At 42.5% G+C, this 16,260-nt stretch overlaps 1 protein-coding gene and 1 pseudogene across 1 annotated transcript in view; both read right to left on the bottom strand.

Annotated features, from left to right (window-relative positions):
- The window catches only part of Stt3b (STT3 oligosaccharyltransferase complex catalytic subunit B), a 64,635-nt gene that overhangs the window by 35,176 nt on the left and 13,199 nt on the right, over window positions 1-16,260 (bottom strand). The window lies entirely within an intron of this gene.
- Window positions 191-1,651, bottom strand: LOC110301391 (stathmin pseudogene; annotated as a pseudogene).

The raw sequence follows: 16,260 nt of genomic DNA on the forward strand, positions 1-16,260 counted from the left end.
TACTACTGTGATGAACAGATGATAAAAGAACCCGTTTTTTCAAGGTTTAAGGAAAACTGTGATTATCCAGTTAAATCATAAGCAGGTTATTTTAACAGACAAAAGTGAAGGGCAAATTACAAGGTAACAAAGTATGAAAAAGTTAAGAAATCAAGAGACACCCTGAGTTCTTCCACTCACCATACAGAATCACTAAGTAATACAAGGGTTTGGAGGGCAGAGCAGGCTTCAAACATAAGCCCAAAATGCTACTGATAAAGTATAGTTCATTCATCTATCCATCCATCCATTCATTTATTCAATCAATCAATCAAATAAAATAACACTCTATAAACAAAATCAGATATGCTTTTCAGTGTAACTTCTTGATGCTATAAGGCAATGGAATAATACTAATAAATTTTCTGAGAAGGGGATTTTTTTTCCACAGCACTGCAGTTTATTAACCACTGAAGTACTGCAGCATCTGGTGAGATTGGGGCAGAACTGGGATTGCAAGGTGAACAGATATTCAGCATCTAATGGGTTGGAAGAAGCCACTACATACTCTTCACAAACGTCTTCCACAGTCAATACAGAACTAGCCATTAACCCAGCACACCGAATGTGCCCGAGTGGAAAAGATGCAACGAGAAAAAAAACTACGTTACAAAGACCAACACTTATTTAAAAAAGAGTAAAACACTTCCAGTTTCTCCCCTTGAGCCCCTAAAACATCTCCCGGTCTGGATCTACCTACAGGGTCCGACGTCGGCTTCTAGACTATCTGTCAGCAGGGAAAGTACATGGCACTGGCCAGTACAGTGTCTGGGTATGTACTTAGGACAGGTGGGGAGAAAGTCAGCTGTGGTCTCACCCACGGGGTCTTTGGAGTCTTTGTTCTTCCGCACTTCCTCACTGCGCTTGTCCTTCTCTCGCAAATGCTCCAGCTCAGCAGCCAGCCCATCCCCGGCTTTCTTTGTTAGTCTCCATTTTGTGTGTCCTTTCTCCCCTGTCACTTTGCTGAAGTTGTTGTTCTCCTCAATGGCTTTCTATAGCACTTCTTTTTCATGCTCCCGCTTCTCAGCAAGCTGCTTCAAGACTTCTGCTTCATGAGACTTACATCTTCTGCAGCTTCTAATTTCTTCTGGATTCCCTCCAGGGAAAGGTCCTTCTTCTTTGGGGGGTGAGGTGGGTAGTGGGGTGAGGGACAGATTCTTTTGACCAAGGGCTGAGAATCAGCTCAAAAGCCTGGCCTGAAGCACACTTCTCCAGCTCTTTCACCTGAGTATCAGAAGATGCCATGTCGAACAGAAGACAAGAGACTGGCTATACACTCCCCACAATCCACTGGCAAGGAAAGCCCTGCTCGGTCCGAGCTGCCTGGCCACACTCTCAACAAGGGGATTTTTAAGATCAAAGTTAGACTGTCCTTGGTGCCACTCAGCAATCTCCACACCACGGAATTACCTTCAAAACTGAGCCCCAGACACCTAAATCACGGTAAACAACGCGAGCACATAGCGCTGCAGAGCTCCAGATGCACTGATAAGCAACAACTAGGCAAGGAAAGCACCCCCTGGAAAAGCAGAGCGACATTCCCAACCTTATGACAATACTGAATGAAAGAGCCAGTACACAGCAAGAGTCAAGGCTTAAAGTTCCAACTACTTCTTTTGAATAACAAAACAAAACACCACCACCACCACCATCCTACTTCAAGTAATGATTAGAAACAACATGTTTCACAAAGCAGGAGCATGTCACTCCAAGTTGGCCACCAAGGCTGCCCTTGGGATACTTTCCCTTTACAGTGGCCTGCCTTCCATGGACAAGCTTTAGAGCCACCAGCTCTGCAGCTGCTCCTCTCTCTCTGCAGGTAAGCATCTTCTACTTAAAATGGTCAGGAACCCACTGACATTTCCTGAGACCTGAGTCAGACCCAGGTTCTGAGCCCATGATGCAATCTTATCTCCCCAACTGGACCTTCCTTCTCATTTCTAAACCAGCCTTATCTGTCTTCAGCTATATTTCCTCTCTGAATGTCACAAAGGTCCCCCAAACTCAATATTCAGTTAAACCAACGACAGGGGGACACCTGCCAAACACATATATCCTCCATCTGCTTTCAGCTCGAGGTGCCACCCTTTCCTCACGTCTTAAAATGACTACCTTGCATGAATCCTGTCAGCCTTCTGATTGTGTGCAGCCCGCCATATGTCTCTCCATCAGACTCCTCAGAGCCTTTATCGCTGTCTGTGCATCTCCTTCTCCCCATAGTGGTGGAAACCCAGTCTCACATCAGGCAAGCTCCCTACTTTCCATTCTTGATCTTCAGTCCTGCAGTCTTACCTCGGTCCCCACTGTCACCGTGCTTACACTATCCACCCTTGCGGCACCTGGGGCACTGCTGTTATATATATCCTGCTAACCTAGCTAACACACCCCACATCCTTGGCACATTTCTAAGGGACACAATATACTTTCTTTGGAGTGTCTGCTCTACTCCCATGATGCAGGACTGCAGTTCTGCATGGGTATGACAGGAAAGGCATTCTGTCAGCCACATAACCACAACACTAGTCTCTCCAAAATGACATGTTAGCTGTAACTTCTTGATGTCCCAGCCTGAAGGAAAGCAAGGCATTAGGAGTCTACTGAAGACTTCCTTGGTCAAGGGCTGGAACCTGAATAGAAATGGAAGGGCACTTGCTGGGTCTTGGTTTAGTGTCAACATTTAATGCTGGCAGGAGGCAGCTCTCTGAGAAATAGCTCCTGCCCTCGGTCATTACATCAGTCTGCATTTGAATAAATCTTTTTATGTCTTGAGCACTATTCTTTTGTCAGTTTTATAAATCAACTCTCATACTGTGGCTTCTCTTTACATTCTGCCAGTAGTATTTTAAATTACAGTATTTTCCAGAGGTGAGCTGGTGCTTGACAAAAGAGAACAACCTACAGGCATCCTTCTCTCTTTCCACCACGTGGAGCCCAGAGACTGAAAGCAGGCCATCTCTACAGCAAGAGTCCTTACCCTCTGAGCCATCTTCTTACCAAGCCACTGGTATTTTTTTCAATACTTAGTTTCTTCTTATTTATGTGCGTGTGGGTTTATGTGCATCGTGCACACATAGGTGCCCATGGAGGCCAGAGTGTGTCAGATCTGCAGGAGCTGGAACTAAAAGCAGCTGTGAACCTGATGTGGTTGCTGAGAATTGAGCCCAGATCTTCTACATGAGCAACACCTACTCTAACTACTGGGTGCTCTCTCCAGTCTCTTCTCCCATGGTATTTTTTAAACACAAATTCTTTACATAAACCCAAATTTATCTTTTTGTTTGTTTGTTTGTTTGTTTGTTTGTTTTTTTCAAAGAAAAGACAAAAAGTACAGGGGCAAGGGAAAGAGGGAGTGTGAGAAAAAGAATGCTCTGCTACAGCAGGACCAGAGATAACGCTCATTTTCTTCTTCGTGATTAAGTTTCAGGTTACCCATTAAATCCTTAGTACATCTACAACTGAGCATCGCTACTGCTCTGCATTCAATCTTGGTATCCGAGAGAATGTTTTACTAGCAGTTTTTGGCCTGCCTCTTGGAATTTTTAAATTCTTTTTTCTCTGTTTGGTTTTTTGGATAGAGGGTCTTACTGTGTACCTCTGACTGACCTGATACTCCCTATGTAGCTAATTCCTCCTGCCTCAGATTCTTCATATTAATTTTAAAGCAAGTTTGTCGGTTCTACCTAAGATAACCAGCAAATTCCACTTACTCTCCAATCAATTTGGTAAGAATTAACATCTTTATAACCAGGATATATTCACTTCAAGAATGTGGCTGACCCCATTTACCTAGGTCTTCCTGAGTGCTGCTCCACAAATGGTGCCATTTTACTTACGAATCTTGAGCACCTTTGCTTAGATTTCATCTCATCTCTAATGCTATTCTTTATATCTAAATTAAAACCCCACATATGCTTATTAACACTTATCACTAGATTATACTATATTTTAAATATGGAAAATAATGAATATTCTGAAAGGCTTAAGAACACTGTCAATAAGAGCTCACAACTCCCCTCTTGCTCTCTCTTCAGCATCCCTGTAATTGCCAATCTTTTCAATTACAAAAAACAAAAGCGAAAAAAGAAAAAAAAATTACAGGTGAATACCGGTTTTAGTCAAAGTAAAATATTTAACAAAACCATTAAGTTCCAAAATGAAAAAGTTACTCAGTTTATAGTTTTGGAAACAGTATTTTTCCAGTAAAATCTTCATGAACTCAAAAAACAAAACAAAACAAAACAAACCAGGAGAAACAATTTCAAGCTTAAATGTTTACGCATTTGGACTAACACAAACGATAGCAAACAGTAACAGTTAATTTTTATACAAGTTTTTCTTGCTGTTAAACAGTGTTCATTAATTAAAGTACTAAAGTTCCTTTAGGGTCTAAGAAACTTTTGGCTCCTGGTCAAGGGACTACATCCTAAATGTCTGCCTCCCTCATGGTTACATTAAACAGGAATTGTCACAATCTGAATTTCTAGCTTACTACAAATGTGCTGCAGACTGGGGTGGTACTGCTAAGTATAGTCTGGTTATTTTCTCTCATGCAAATCCTCAGCTGCAGCACTACAAATCCAGTCCAAAGCCAACTTAAGTGGCATTGACATTAACCATGGGCTAGTCTTTTTCTGGCATCAGATATTAAAAAAAGTATTTATCAATCACCTTCTTTGAGCAATTTTAAGCACTGTCTTTCTTACCTTGCCAAACACACAACTTATTCTCTGTTCTTCAGTCACTCAGCTGAGATTCCTAAGTGTCCTAAGAGCTTCTCTGCCGATTCTCCTCCCTCCACACAGCCTGTTTTAATGTGTGCTTTCAAAACATTACAATGAACTACAGGTTCACCTCACTGTGTGCATGTGTGGGCTCATTCGCAGGTGCATGAGAGTGCCTGGGTGAACCTCGGAAGGACTTCGTGCTCCTGGTGCTTTGCTTACAAGAGTCAAGTAATGCCAGCACAGTTTACTCCTGTAGGCACCCCAGTATTGAACAACAATGTAAGTTTTTGTGCTTTACCCTAAACTTAACCTACTAGAGAGGGAATTCAGTCTCAAGCATGCCAGGCAAATGCTCTTCTACTGAGCTATGATCCCACCATTGTTTTAGCATTATATGGTATATGTAAAATATGAGCCAGAAAAGCTGGGAAGTAATTTTCACCCATTTCTTAGCTACAGCAGTAAATCAGAGCAGCTCTTAGTCCACAAGTGTGTTACAAACAGCACTAAAAGCAAAGCCACTTTCCCAAGGGCCAGCTCTGTCTTTTGTTCTAAAACATTTCTCCTCCAAAAGAGGATCCAAATGTATGTCTGCAATCAATCAAATACTGCCTGCTTCTTGAGGAGGGATGTGAGAATTATTATTTTTCACAACATTTAATTAAGATGATCGTCAAGGGCCTGTAAATAGTTTGCACTCTCATTACTCTTTGTGGGTTGAGAAGTATGTTGCTATGTAGCTCTGGTTAATCTGAAACTTGCTCTACAGACCAGGCTGGCCAATAGCTCAGAGATCTGCCTTCCTGTTTTCCAAATGCTGGGATTGAAGGTGTAGGCCACCATACTCAGTTCTATTCACTTCTGCATCACATTCTCACATCCAAGATTAGCACATTTTTAGAGAAACACAATTTAGAAACCAGCCTTCATAAAAATAAATTTTAAAAAACTCTAAAGTAAAGTGACACTAAGTAGGAAGCAATCAAAAAAAAAAAATGACTGGGGGGAGGACCTCAACCATTTAGCAGTGAAAGAGCACACCAATACAAGGGAGATGAGAAAGAAACACTGTCTTACATCTAAAAAGTTGAGTCCACAAAGCTTTTATACCCAAGACAAGAGCACAAGTCTAATGCAGCCTCTGTGCATCAAACCCAAGGCACATGGCAGGAACAATCAATTAGGAGCAGAGAAGAAAAATAACGGACCAGGGAAGGCAGCTGGGACCAGTGTGGGCAATGAGAAACCAGAAAGGCCAGGAGTGACAGCTTGTGATCTCAGTACTCAGGAGAGGAGTACTGGGAAGTGAAATCCCAGGCCAACTGGGGCTACACAAGGAGACCCTGTCTCAAAGAAACCCAAAAAGCAAAAGAGAAAGTGTTGTACAAGAGAAGGAATGGAGTAGATGGAGGCCGGCATGGGCCAACACACCACCAGGCAAAGCCTTGAACCCCTCTCTCGAGTTCTAATTCGCTTTAAGTTGAGAAGTTAGGTTAACTATAGTTTGTATTAAAAAATAAATAAATCAGGAAACACAAGCTCCTACAGAGAAGAAGCTCCTACAGAAGTCTTGTCTGACAGAACATTCGAATAAATAGCACACACCTCTACACAAGGCTTTTCTATGCATCCCTTCTACAAAGTGATAAATCATTTATTTTTAAAATTTCTCAAGTATATTTATATACCAAGCTTGTTTGATGTACTAAGAAAATTGAAAAAAACAAAATGGTTTTTCTGGGGCTTAAATACAATAAACACAAAGCAGATTAGAGATGGGAAAGGTGAGTAAATGTAGAAGATAGGACAGACTCCTCTAAGCAAGGATAAAGCTCTATCTCACACCATTTGTACGACATGTAAGAATGAAGTAATCACCTACTCAGAGAGAGGTTAAAGAAACTAGTAAGTAAAGGCAAGCCTGCCTTAGCTTGCTTTCTACTGCAAATGCTGTGATAATGTTGTGATAAAACATTTGAACCAAAAGCAGTTTGGGGAAGGGAGGTTTATTTCAAATTGTATGTCCCAACCATAGCCCATCATGGAGGGCAATCAAGGCGGGAACCTGAAGGTAGGAAGTGGAGCAGAGAGCACAAAGGAACAATGCTTACTGGCTTGAACCTCATGGCTTGCTCACCTTTTTTTTATATTACCCAGGCTCACCTGCCCAGGATGGAATTGCCTGCAATGAGCTGGCCTATCGATCATTAACAAGGGAATACCCCACAGACTTGCCCACAGGTTAAGCTGATGGGGAGTCTCTCCCCAGGTAGTCAATCTACGGGCACAGCTCCTGAGAGGGAAATATGGCATTTTTTCATTCTCTCGTCTGGCACACATTCAAAAACACAAACAAAACCTCAGAATGAGATGACTAGATTAAGGCACAAATGTCTAACACCTGGCCAAAGTTATACAGCTATGAAGTGGCTGAGATGGCAGCTTTAGCCCCAGCACCCACATTCTTCAACTTGATCCCAGGATGACTCTGAGCAGCAGTGGTAGCAGTGGTGGCCGTGGCAGCAGTGGAGGCTGCAGAAGTTCACTCACATCCCCTTCTGGGCACTGTTATTTTGAAGTAAATTTAAAAGTGCTTGGGAGTTCCAAAAGGCTCTCCCTTGGCTATGTTCCTAAGAACTGGAATACAGAACATGTTGTCCTCCATTTAATCTGCACTTCTCTGTTATATTTTGGGTTCTTGTACAAATCTCATTTAATGAAAGGGTTCAAAGCTAAAGAGTATTTGAAAAACACTGGTTATACATGTTTAGATAAGTATAATATAAACATATAACTAAGAACTGATAAAGTTCTCTTAATTGTTTTAAGATGTGGAGCTGAAGAGATGTTTCAGCAGTTAATAGCACTTGTTGCTCTAGAAGAGGATCAGGTTCAGTTTCTAGCACCCACATGGTAGTTCACAACTGTGACCTTGGTTCTAGAATGACTTCTGATCTCTTTAGCACCAGACATGCATATGGTTCACACACACACACACACACACACACACACACACACACACACACACACACAGAGGCTAAACATTCATAAGCATAAAATGAGTCTTTAAAAAAAATTTAAGAATGAACTTGAGGGCTGGAGAGATGTTTCAGCAGTTAAGAGCACTGACTGCTCTTCCAGAGGTCCTGAGTTCAATTCCCAGCAACCACATGGTGGCTCACAACCACCTATAATAAGATCTGACGCCCTCTTCTGGTGCGTCTGATGACATCGACAGTGTACTCACATATAATAATAATAAATAAATCTTAAAAAAAAAAAAAAAAAGAATGAACTTGAAACCAGACATGGGTGGCAGCACACGCCTTTAAACTCAAGGCTCAGGAGGCAGAGGCTGCAGATCTCTGTGAGTTGGAGGCTAGCCTGGATTACATAGTGAGACCCTGACTCAAAAGAAAGAAAAAAGTAACATGGAACCTTTTGTTAAGTTACCTTGGAACCAATACAGAAGTCCAGCAAATGGCTGGGTTGCTTCAGATTTAAACTCTTTAATAGTTACTATTACCATGGTCCCTAACAAACTTTGATCAGGCCTGCTTGATAGGTGACAGTCACTACCTCCTAAAGGCCTTATCAAGTTTATAAATGCTTTCTTACAAGCTTTATGTTTTACTCCATAAAAGAAAAACAGCAGTGTGTCTCCATCTCCGCCCTACCTGGGCCTAAGGCCAACCTCTGTCACTCCTGACAGAGCTAGTTTCCGTGAACTGATGTCTGACCTGCCCCACTGTGCTAGACTCTGTTCTTCTTGTCGTAGGAGGGGATGTATAAGCAGGAGCATCAGAGCAATCCGCCCTTTCTCCCAACAAGGCTCAGCCTCTCCTTCCACCAAAGACAAGCGTGCTATCCAGTATTAAGAACTACTTTGGGAGAACGCTAATAATAAAAGTGTCTGCTGTCACTGCTGAACAGCAATGGCTTTAGTGCAAAGTGCAGCAGAAGGACAGGACACAGACCATTCTCACACAGAAAGCTTGCTCTCTTGTGCGTACATCTCTATAGAGAAAATGAGTGGCAGGAATTCCTACTTTCCAAAACATGACAAAACAACCCAAAAATCCATTTTACCTTCCTAATATACAATATACATGATTGAAAACTTAGAAGAAATTAGAACACCAAATCAAAAGGAGAATGGAAGAAGGCAAGGAGCTCAGGGAGGAAGGAAGGCAGCCAGCAGCCAGCACAACAGAAAGGACGGAAGGCAGAAAGGCAAGTTGAAAGTTAAGTCTGCTGCTGGGTGTGGTGGTGCACACCTTTAATCCCAGCACTCGGGAGGCAGAGGCAGGCGGATTTCTGAGTTTGAAGCCAGCCTGGTCTACAAAGTGAGTTCCAGGATAGCTAGGGCTACACAGAGAAACCCTGTCTCCAAAAATCAAAAACCAAAAAAAAAAAAAAAAAAGGCTAAGTTAAGTCTGTTGTTTCTCCTGTAAGTTACAGCAACATCTTCCAAGATACATAAACATGCATTTTGATATGAATAAATCATTCAAGTTTAACAGCTCATTCTCAGTTTCCTTCTTTGACTTGTCCTTTCCTAAATTTAAAAGCCACACGTGACTTATGTCAAGCTTCTCCCGCAATCTCTACAGCTTATTTCTACTAACAGGAACTTATCCATACACAGAAATAACATTCATGTGAAGACGTGCTTTGCCTTTCTCAAAAACCCATTCCATCTGTAGCTCCTGTGCCTCTAACATCTCCATTACACAAATGGCACCTTGGACTATGAAGTATGGCCCCACCCCAGGAGTGGCTCACCTCCATTACAGACTTCCCAGCTAGTAGTAGTACTCCAGTGTCCTGGAAGAGAAAAACAACTTCCCCACACAGCACAGCAGCAAAGGCTGGAGAATGAAAACTGAAGGAACCTATCCTTAAACAAAACACTGTCTTTATGGGAGAGATTTTTTTATCCATAATTTCAACATCCTAGATTCTTACCTAAAGAATCCTGCTTAGACATAACTAGCCCTATTAGAAAATCTATGAGCAATCAGAGGAATGTGTACACACACACACACACACACATCTAGCTCCTTTTCTTTACCTTCTCACAAAACACTGGCATTGCAAGAAGAGACCCAGAAAGCAATGTACAGTTTCACCTGCTTAAAGGAAATGAAGCCCCATCCATTCAGAAGTCAGATGTTTAGATGCTTACAAACGCAGCATTCACACAATCTCAAAACCATATCCAGAGCAGGCTAATGCTACCAAACACATGTCTTGTGAGTTCTAGCACAGAAAAACGCTAGATATCACATAAACAGTAAGCATAAAAATTCTACAATAGTGCAAATATTTTTCCTGAAAATGTGACCATAAAATATGGATTAACTTTAAGAAACTATAGTTCTCAAGTAACTTTCCATCATAACTACTGAATGAGGCTGCATGTGTGCACAATGGAAACCGAGAACAGAGGCAGACTTGCCTCCTGACTGCAGGGCTAACATCTGACCATTAAGAGCACAGATAGCAACACCTGAATGTTACAACACCTGAATCATATATATATCATTTTGGAAATCTGAAGTAAGGGCTGAGAAGATTGCTCAGTCAGTGCTGATAACTTCAAACTAAGTTGGAGAAAGGGTCCCAGACCTGTGGCCAGTCAACCACGGCGCTTCAGACCAGTGAGACATAGCTAAAAACTAAATGAGTAAATATATAAAGGAACAAAGGAACTATGGCTGAGCGAACATGCATACCCACCTTCACAAACAAGTACATACTATACATTTTTTTAAAAATGGAGTAAAATTTTATGCACCGATACACACCTATTTTCATGTTTCATGCAATGAGCTAACAGTGCTAGCCCAGAAAGTTCCCACACATACCTTTCCAGTCAACTCCCCTTTTAAACAGTGACTTCTTTCACCACATACACTCATTTGTTCATTCTCTGCTTTCTTTTGTATAAATAGGATGGTGCTACCCTTATGTAAGAGTAACAGAACAATGCTAGCGTGTTTCTGAGACTCACCCATGCAGCAGTAGTGTGTCCCCTTTCACTTCTAAGCGCATTTGTCTTATGGCTGCTATCCACAGTCATTGTTACTGATGGGCTGTGGGGAAGTTCCCAGTTGAGAACAGTGATCCATAGCATAGCCCTGATGGATTAAGCATTCTCATACAGGACCGAGCCTTAAAGATTGTGTATTTCCTGTCTCTGGACAGGAATTAGTAAGTACTTTCTACCTCCACTTCTAGGCTAGAAGCCTGTATTTAGAAAACATTAAGGGTTTCCCACAGGAGTTACCATTGGCCGGCCCTCTCACCAGCAGTGTGCAGGAGTTCCAGAGCCTCCCTGCCAGGTCCTGTCTGTCCTTAGGAGCTTACCTTACACGGTGCTCTGGCACTGGCACTGGCAGTCTAACTCTCACAAACCCAGCTATCAACAGGGCTCACAGAAGGCCTCTACAATTGGCATTTTCTTAAACCTGAGCTAATTACCAAGCAGGAAAACAGAAATGTTCTAAAAGGAGGAAAGCATGTATAAAGGCTAAAAACCATACATAGCATTTCATAATGCTAATGAAAGCAAGGACAAGTCTGTGAGACAGGAACATGACTGAAATCTTCTACACTCTCATTACAGCACACGCCTTTCACAGCATCTGTCATTCTTGGTTTAAGTCTATCTTCCCTACTAGACTAGAATCCTGCTGACTTCAAGATTATATCCAGAGTCTGGTACAGACGAGGGACTCATGAACTATTTCTGGATTAGATGTTAGGCAGTAGCAAGATGAGAAGGAACAAGGGCTATGAAGGGCATTTCTATTTGTTCTCTACCTTTGTGTAGCAAGTTGCACAGGCTTAGGTTAGTGCCTTGCTACCAAATTCTTTCGTGGGTCACAATCCCAGCTGAGTTCAGTGTAACTAGGTCCTTGGCTCAGAGTGCATGTGGCGCTGGGTTCTCCTTTGGGGGAATCCACTGGGAAACAACCCTCTTCCAAGTTAAACTCACTTAGGCTACTGGCAGAACTGAGATTTGCTTGAGGTGGTAGGCCTGAGAGTCATGACGACTTAACTCTTGTCTGAAACATCACAGAAGTCACCTGTACTTGTCAGTATGTCGGTTTATTATTATTATTTATTATTATTATTATTAATACCGGCAAGGACTATCTGGTGAAAGCCTGCACAGAAGACCAAGAAGTCTTCTTTTTCTACTGAGACAAAAGTCTCATATTTCCTACCTAGGTTAGCCTCAAACTATGTAGTGGAGGATGACCTTGAACTTCTCTCTCTTCCTCCCAAGAGCTAGCTTACAGGCATGCACCAACTTCACCTCATTTATGTGCTGCTGGGGATTACACCCAGGGTTCATGAGTGTCGGGCACTCTGTAGCTACAAGCTCCAGCCAAGGCAAAGTCTTCTATAACATCACATAACCGTATGCTGCCCTTTAAGTTTCTCATTATCCTGTTCTTCAAGGCTATCAACAAGCTCTTTACTTGGCAAGACTTCCATAGATACTCTCAAGTTCTACATTTTATACAGATTGTTCTAGGATTTCGCATATGTAACCATTTAAAATGTTGATGTTAAAACAGGTATTCAATAGGAAAGCAAATAGGAACCCTGAAAGGATGACCAGTTACGGATGCTAAAGGAAGCCTAACACAGTAGAAAAAAACAGAGAAGTCAAATTCAACAAGGTGCATGCAGAAAGGCAGGTCAGAACCCGGATGGTCAGCTGAGAGACACTCAGCAACTGACATCAATTGTGACAAAAAAACCTGGCAACCTGAGTTCCAGCTCCAAAATGCTACATTCACTCACATGTAAATGCGAAAAGAGAGAACAGACTCTACAAAGTTGTCCCATAACCTTGATACATGCACTGTGGCATGTGAACCCTCGCATACACACCATGCAACCAAACAACAACAATAATATATCTGTCTTAGCCGGGTGCAGGTGGTGGCGCACGCCTTTAATCCCAGCACTCGGGAGGCAGAGGCAGGCGGATTTCTGAGTTTGCGGCCAGCCTGGTCTACAAAGTGAGTTCCAGGACAGCCAGGGCTACACAGAGAAAAACAAAAAACAAAACAAAACAATAGATCTGTTTTAAAACACCAATGATTACCTCAAAGATGAAAAACAGTTTTCCATTCTTTCTCCTTTAGCTTGTTATTAACTCCACTCACAGTTTACAGCGGTTCTTACAGGGTTAGGTAGGTCGTCTAGTTGAGAGACTTCATATGCACCCCAAATTGAGTACTAACAGAGCTAGAGAGCAGCACCTATCAAGCAGGCACTAACGCTAGTATTTCATCTTTTATTATCCCTGCCATCTAGTGGCAGGATCAAAAACCAAGGACAGCAGACTTCACAGATAGCTTCCTAAGTACACAGAGGGTGGGAAAGCCAGCTTTATTTCACTGTAGCTACAAAGGCAATTTAAACCCACTTGCACCAGCTGACATCTTAAAGGCACTGTCTAAACAATCAAGTTTATAACTTCAGATATGGAAATTCAAAGAAAGGTATCCATAGTAGTGCTTCACTACAGCAGAGAATTAGCCAATGAGATGCATGAAAAAGAGCTCCAAGTCCACGCTAAAGGAAAAGACCTAAAGAGAGCAGACAGGCCCTGCAGTACTGCATGAAGGTACTCATCGGTGCACACAAAGCTTCGGCTTAGCCCTGGGGACTTAGCCCTGAGATGGCGCTCCCTTACCTCCACCCACTGGCAGGTGGGCCTCTATAATACAAGACCTTCTTCAGCAGAAGAGCGTGCGTGCGTGTGCTGAGACACAGCACCTGCTTCTCTTGAGGTGAGCACAAGAGGAGAAAGTGAAGGGCTGAGTAACGTCTGCAGCTGTCTGGTCACTCCTTTAAGTCACTGTCACTCTTTTCCCTCAGTGAGGTGGACAAGAAACTCAGAAGATCTGACAACACCCAGCAAAGCTTCACAGCAAGGCATTAAGGCTTTAACTGCTGCCATTTCCATCAGTCCCGCAGAAGAGGGGGGTCTCTGCACTATCAAGGACATGCTCTTTGTTCTGTGTTGGGAAAGGCTCTTCCTCTGAGGCCAGCTTAGCCTTGACCTTGGGATACTCCCACCTCAGCCTTCCAAGGGCAGAGACTACGTGTGGACCCACCACACCTGGCTATACTTGACTTTTTGAAAAACTAACTAGAGGGCTGGCAAGCTGGCTCAGTGGTCCTCCAATTTCCACCTGTATGTCAGGGCATGAGCCATGCACTCAAAAAAGAGCCCAAAGAAGCTGTGTGTCTACTGCATGAAAACCCTTCTGATGTTTAACTTCTACTTCCATCATCCGCATTTATTATTTGTTTGTTTGTCTGCTGAGACAAAGTCTCTTTACTTAGCCTTATTAAAGCCTTTGACTGGCCTGGAACTTACCATGCAATCAAGCTAGCTTGAACTCACAGATTGCTGGCCTACTGCTAGGATTAAGGATTAAAGGTGTGTGGTACTGCATTTGGGGATTAAATTCAAGAAACATGAGGTGGCATGTTTGCACGAGGCCTACTGGGGTGCTGTCAACAAACAGAATTGAAATACACTGAACACACACACAAATCTGCCTGATTTGAAAGCGGAGGAGAAGCGTCTTCAAGTGTATTTCCATCTTTTCCTGTTTGTTCAGGCATGGAAAAAAGTGGCTTCACTTCCCTCAAACTTTGTGTTCTGCACTTCAGTCCTGCTCTGTGGCACCCTTACTTCTCAGGTAACTCAGTCATGCTTCAACTGACCTGTCTACAGCATTCTAAGAACATAGGACAAACATCTCAATACACACTCTGAATTCCCACATTCATATAGTTTCAAAGTATTTTAGCCACAATACTTAAGAACCTTAATTTCTAGAATAAAGTATGGAAGTAGAGGTAGGCAAGAAAATCCCGAGTCTCAGCCAAACCCTTCATACCCTGAGAAGAGAGAGCACACTCAGAAAGAGCACTGACAGCAACTAGCCTCACTGTGGAAAACAAGTGTGCAAAGTCTCGGCAGATAGTGACCGAATGATCCAAACGAGTAACTCAAGAGGGGAAGCCAAGAAATAGGAAAGTGAGCAACACCACCTGGAGCTGGATGTACCTGCTTGAGAGCTGTCACTCTCTGCAAGTTCTCCAGTATTACCTGTCCTCGGTGTACACCTAACAAATGTCACACAGAGTGATTAGTTAATCACTGTCAAGAGAGGATATAGCAGATAGGTTGATGGACATCTCACTGCACACTTTTGCAAATGCTGTTCTTTAAAACAAAATGTCATCTTTGGAAGCTATCTGACTTCAAGAGTACATTCTTTTAACACACAAACTAAAGCACATCTATAAAGTTGGGAAATAAAATATAAATACCATAGAATTGTGATAAGTCACAAGCTGAAATAAAATACCTGTTTAAACTTTAGTGTAGACTGTATACATGTAGTAAATAAAGATGTATATATGAAAGCTCTTATCAAATCATTAAGACAAGCCAGGCAGTGGTGATGAACGCCTTTGATCCCAGCACTTGGGAGGCAGAGGCAGGTCAGCCTGGACTACAAAGTGAGTTCCAGGACAGCCAGGGCTATACAGAGAAATCCTGTCTCAACCCCCCAAATCATTAAGACAAAGAAGCTATTTTTAAAAACTGGTTAGGACCAAGCACAGTGATATATGACTTTTACTCCAGCACTTGGGAACCTGGGGCAGGAGGAGGCAGCCTGAGTTACATAGCCAGTCACTGCTTCAAATATAAGCAAATAAAAGAACAAACAAAAAGCCAAAGTGGCCAAAGATATTCACAGGAGATTAAAATAATAAACTTAATGTGGTAGAATATCTAAAGATGCTCCTAAATAATTCTGCACCCATATACCAGTGTTCTCTTTTGACACTGAGGTAAGTCTATATCACCTGAACAATAAATTAGACTGGAAAAGATGCTGTCCACTCCATGCCTTTAATCAACCAGGAGGCTTCTCCCATCTTGGGATTCTCTTTTGGAGCCCAGGAAGCATGCAGTGAGGCAGCCTATGTAATAACAGGAAAGAGCCAAATCCTGATTAATGCATGATCAAAGTTCCAGCATGTCACCAATGCCCAGGCATCGGAGGCATTCCCCCCCCAGCCGGCTCCAGCCTGTGGAGACAACCTTAATGCTCTCAAAATGCAGGCTGGTACAACTTCCTGGCCGGCCCACAGGATGGTGAAAAGTGCTGGCTGCTGTCCACTAGGTGTTGAGATGGCATCTTTATAAATAGCTGAGTATCACATCAGTGCAAGTACACAGCTATTAAACTTACACATGTATAGATCAGAAAAGTTTATCATGAACATTATCTACGATAGAAAAAAGCCTACAACTCACAACTACTGTAGCTACTTGAGCTCCAGAGAACCTGAGCACCCACTCCTAGACTCTGGGTACCTACGCTCAGGTGCACACACCTGCCATATACACATACACATATAATCAAAACAAAACATTTAT

The sequence above is a fragment of the Mus caroli genome, unplaced genomic scaffold (genome assembly GCF_978045245.1).
Source record: "Mus caroli unplaced genomic scaffold, Mus_caroli_1 scaffold_11, whole genome shotgun sequence".
Lineage (NCBI taxonomy): Eukaryota > Metazoa > Chordata > Mammalia > Rodentia > Muridae > Mus > Mus caroli.